This window comes from Electrona antarctica (genome assembly GCF_951216825.1).
Source record: "Electrona antarctica genome assembly, chromosome: 17".
In the NCBI taxonomy this organism is placed as follows: Eukaryota; Metazoa; Chordata; class Actinopteri; order Myctophiformes; family Myctophidae; genus Electrona; species Electrona antarctica.
Window position 1 is genome coordinate 32,732,482 of NC_136798.1, and position 4,691 is coordinate 32,737,172.

The 4,691-nt window shown below is 42.2% G+C and overlaps 1 long non-coding RNA gene across 2 annotated transcripts; it reads left to right on the plus strand.

The window, feature by feature from the left end:
• Positions 1-810: 810 nt before the first annotated feature.
• LOC306940696 lies at positions 811-4,395 on the plus strand. Of its 2 annotated transcripts, XR_013792036.1 has the most exons (7): positions 811-1,104; positions 1,326-1,475; positions 1,851-2,029; positions 2,251-2,400; positions 2,776-2,885; positions 3,116-3,265; positions 4,271-4,395. It is a non-coding gene; the product is annotated as an uncharacterized lncRNA (long non-coding RNA). The 2 variants fall into 2 exon arrangements; XR_013792037.1 differs by lacking the exon at positions 4,271-4,395 and having other exon boundaries at positions 3,116-4,172.
• The last annotated feature ends 296 nt before the right edge of the window (positions 4,396-4,691 follow it).

Genomic DNA, 4,691 nt, shown 5'->3' on the forward strand with positions numbered 1-4,691 from the left:
TAGGCTATAGATCATGAAAAGAGGCAGTGAGCTAAAAAGGGGGAAGTTAACACATAGTTCTGTAACTGTTTAAACGACTAATGTGTGAAGAGAGGAAACACATATCAGCGTAACACAGATAGACCACATCCTGAAGATGACATTTAGATAAGTAGGCCACCTGTTGTCTGGAGACATGAGGTTTCTGAGAAACAGTATGCTTGGTCAGGCATCATCATCACAGCACAACCCCCATCATTCTCAACATACCCCGGCTTGTTCAAAATAGTGTGATTGGCACTTAACAATACACAGCAAAAAACACAATAGCAAAGGAAACACAGTAAAGCATAATACAATGTGCCAACACACATGGTTGAAACAATTACCATGTGGTAGGACAAAGCTATAATATAAATAATCAATTTTAAGGTAAGAAGAGAAGAAAAATACATTCAGAAAATACAACATAGGGTTTTAAACCCACAGGGCAGAGCAAGTTGATCATAGTGGTTTCAGTGAAACTAGGGGGAACCATAGTGCAGGGAAAAAAGATGGGTTTTAGTCTAGATTAAAAAACGTCTAGTGAGTTGGCATCTCTAACAGCTTTTGTGGGAGCTAGAGCATTCCAGACACTCCAGTGTGTGTGTGTGTGTGTGTGTGTGTGTGTTGTTGTTAGGGGAGTAACTACTCTATGGGAGTAACCCATGTCCGGCTATGCACTCTCTGCGTGCCCATGATTGGCTGCTTTTGCTGAAATGGTCTAAATGTAAACAGGATATAAGGATTCCGAGAAGAACAAAGAAATTGCAGAGTTCGGACATTTACCAACTGAATGCCACCACAAATGATGCATGTCTTATCGCATACAATATTATGCTATTTTTTTTTTTTTTATTATGTTTTTTAACTTTTTACCGTTTTATTATTGCCATGCTAGATGGGAGAGTGTGGACTCGGAGGGCAGCGATTCAGGAGTCCCGAGTTGGTTAGACGGACCGCTCGCATTTTGCTATCTTCATTCTTCACACAGCAACTTTGCCTAGTGTTATCCTTGCCGGTAATAACGGTAATGATGCACAGCACAGAAGATCACAATGACAGAGGAGCCACTTAGACGTATTAGTAAGTATTTTAATTTAATGTGTTTTTCATGAAGGGCAAATTATGCAGGGCTACATTTTTTCTGTGAAGACATCAGACCCACGACTTTTGAGTTTCCAGCCGAGATGACTTCAAATGTGATGATATGAGTCGACTGAGATAGACCAGTCCTGCACTGTTACATTTAGCCCGTGTTTTCATTTACCCTTTTAATGCTAATAATCTGAATCGTTTGTCCACAGGTTGCACGCACACAACCAGGGTTACTGATGTGGTCCACAGCGAGCTGGTGAGAACCAGGTCTCTGAAGAATCTAACCCTGGTCCAGTGCGTCAGCGAGTACTGGACCAGGGCTATGAAGAATCCTCCTCGTGGACAGCCTGCCAGCAGTGGTGAGGCACACTGCAACATTCCTCTGAGACACAAGAAGTTGCTGCTATGTGGAGTAGGGTTGAAACTACTGATATTTTCTTGGTGATTAGTCTATTGATTATTAGGCCTATGCACATTTTTATTCTAAGATCAACAAATTAATGCAAAAAGATTATTATTCAAATAATGGTCTAAATGTAAGCAGGATTGGTTGGATAGGAGCAAATAGGAAGGGGAATGAGAACCAAACAGGATAAAGGATGCAGAGAAGAACAAAGACATTGCAGAGTTCGGACATTTACCAACTGAATGCCACCATGATGCCTGCCTGTCTTATCGCATACAAGGCTAATGTTTGGTTTTAACTTTTAACCGTTTTATTATTGCCATGCTAGATGGGAGAGTGTGGAGGGCAGCGATTCAGGAGTCCCGAGTTGGTTACATGGACCGCTCGCATTTTGCTATCTTCACTCTTCACACAGCAACTTTGCCTAGTGTTATCCTTGCCGGTAATAACGGTAATGATGCACAGCACAGAAGATCACAATGACAGAGGAGCCACTTAGACGTATTAGTAAGTATTTTAATTTAATGTGTTTTTCATGAAGGGCAAATTATGCAGGGCTACATTTTTTCTGTGAAGACATCAGACCCACGAATTTTGAGTTTCCAGCCGAGATGACTTCAAATGTGATGATATGAGTCGACTGAGATAGACCAGTCCTGCACTGTTACATTTAGCCCGTGTTTTCATTTACCCTTTTAATGCTAATAATCTGAATCGTTTGTCCACAGGTTGCACGCACACAACCAGGGTTACTGATGTGGTCCACAGCGAGCTGGTGAGAACCAGGTCTCTGAAGAATCTAACCCTGGTCCAGTGCGTCAGCGAGTACTGGACCAGGGCTATGAAGAATCCTCCTCGTGGACAGCCTGCCAGCAGTGGTGAGGCACACTGCAACATTCCTCTGAGACACAAGAAGTTGCTGCTATGTGGAGTAGGGTTGAAACTACTGATATTTTCTTGGTGATTAGTCTATTGATTATTAGGCCTATGCACATTTTTATTCTAAGATCAACAAATTAATGCAAAAAGATTATTATTCAAATAATGGTCTAAATGTAAGCAGGATTGGTTGGATAGGAGCAAATAGGAAGGGGAATGAGAACCAAACAGGATAAAGGATGCAGAGAAGAACAAAGACATTGCAGAGTTCGGACATTTACCAACTGGATGCCACCATGATGCCTGCCTGTCTTATCGCATACAAGGCTAATGTTTGGTTTTAACTTTTAACCGTTTTATTATTGCCATGCTAGATGGGAGAGTGTGGACTGGACACTGGTCTTTGCCTGTTATCCTTGCCGGTAACGGTAATCATGCACAGCACAGAAGATCACAATGACAGAGGAGCCACTTAGACTTATTAGTAAGTATTTTTAATTTAATTTATTTTTCATGAAGGGCAAATTATGCAGGGCTACATGTTTTTCTGTGAAGAAATTCAGTAGTCTACCTAACTGCCTTTGAGTTTCCAGCCGAGATGACTTCAAATGTGATGATATGACACTCTGAGATAAACCAGTCCTGCACTGTTACATTTAGCCCGTGTTTTCATTTACCCTTTTAATGGTAATAATCTAAATCGTTTGTCCACAGGTTGCACGCACACAACCAGGGTTACTGATGTGGTCTACAGCGAGCTGGTGAGAACCAGATCTCTGAAGAATCTAACCCTGGTCCAGTGCGTCAGCGAGTACTCGACCAGGGCTATGAAGAATCCTCCTCGTGGACAGCCTGCCAGCAGTGGTGAGGCACTTTTTTATTCTAAGATCAACAAATGAATGCAAAAAGATTATTATTCAAATATCGACTAAATCAGTTTGATGTAAAACGTAAAACCTATTGCTAGTATGTTTTGTTAACTATTAGTAGTAGCCTATGTTTGGTTGCGAACTCTATTTTCTAAACAAAAGGTCTTCTCTCTACATGAACTAGCCTACTATGGTAATCAGAACAAATTGTCATGGGACATCTGTTTTCCAGGAATGTTTGCATAGAATGTTTATGATCTGTGTCTGCCCTCACTTGCCCCACAGTAGGGCTCTGGGCTACCAAGTGATACAAATGTTAAAGCCCATACAGTACATGGCCGGCCAGACTCTTCACAGCTCTGCCTATTCTCTGCCTGACAGGCTGAGGAGAGTCTTTGCCTTTCTCAAGCGGACTGGGCGTGCGGAGCTGTGAAAGGTCTGTCCATGCAAGACTAATGTGACCCAGTCCGGAGTTAGGGAGTAAAGGTCATGAAATGTGAGGGTCTCTACAAAACAATAGTGTCCTGTATAATAGCCGTATAATAGCCATTACTGAGGCGTACCTAAGCACAGCTTTACACCTCCTGATTAGCTACACCTGATCTACGGGGCACTGCTACATGGATTTGTCTGTAGCAGTGCCCTGTAGGCCAGGTGTAGCTATAGTCAGTGCTGAGGTCTAAAGCTGCACTTAAGGTACACCTCAGTAATGGCTGCTCCTAGGGCACCCTTCCGTGGATTTGTCTATAGGTGGAGTTTGGGTTGCTAAATGGCCATAGTTAAACCGATTTAAACCTCTGCCCAGTGTTGTATACTTTTGTTTTGTTACCAACCCATGCAGGCCTGTTTTAATGATTCCTGACTGAGTCCAGTCTAATTTGTTCTCAGAACCTGACCAATGAAGTTTCGTATTATCACATATACTTTGAAACGTCAATAAAAAAGATACAAATACTACTGTCTGCAGTTTCCAGTTTTTGTTATATATCTTCTATCATAGGGTAGGAAAACCAGGGCCCGGCCTGGGCCATGGCTAAGTGGTCCAGGCAACTTGGCTGGCAATCCAGTCTGGCAGTGTGCCGTGGGTTCGACTCCCGATCCCGACGGCCTTTACTGCATGTCTTCCCCCCCCATCTCTCTCCCCATTTCATGTCAGCCTACTGTCTGTCCCTCCATAAAAAAATTAAATAAATGTGAAAGCCACAAAAAAACACTTTGGAAAACCAGGGTCCCATGCATGACTCCTTTATTTAACCACACTTTGAGAATGTATTGTTAAATGGTTCATCGCACAATATTGTCACACAATATCAGCTGATCTACAAGCTCTCAATGCATTGTATCGTAACCAGTGTGCTCAGATGATGCTCATAGATGATCACCATTATGAAAAAAATACAATACCTGGTAACTTCACATAT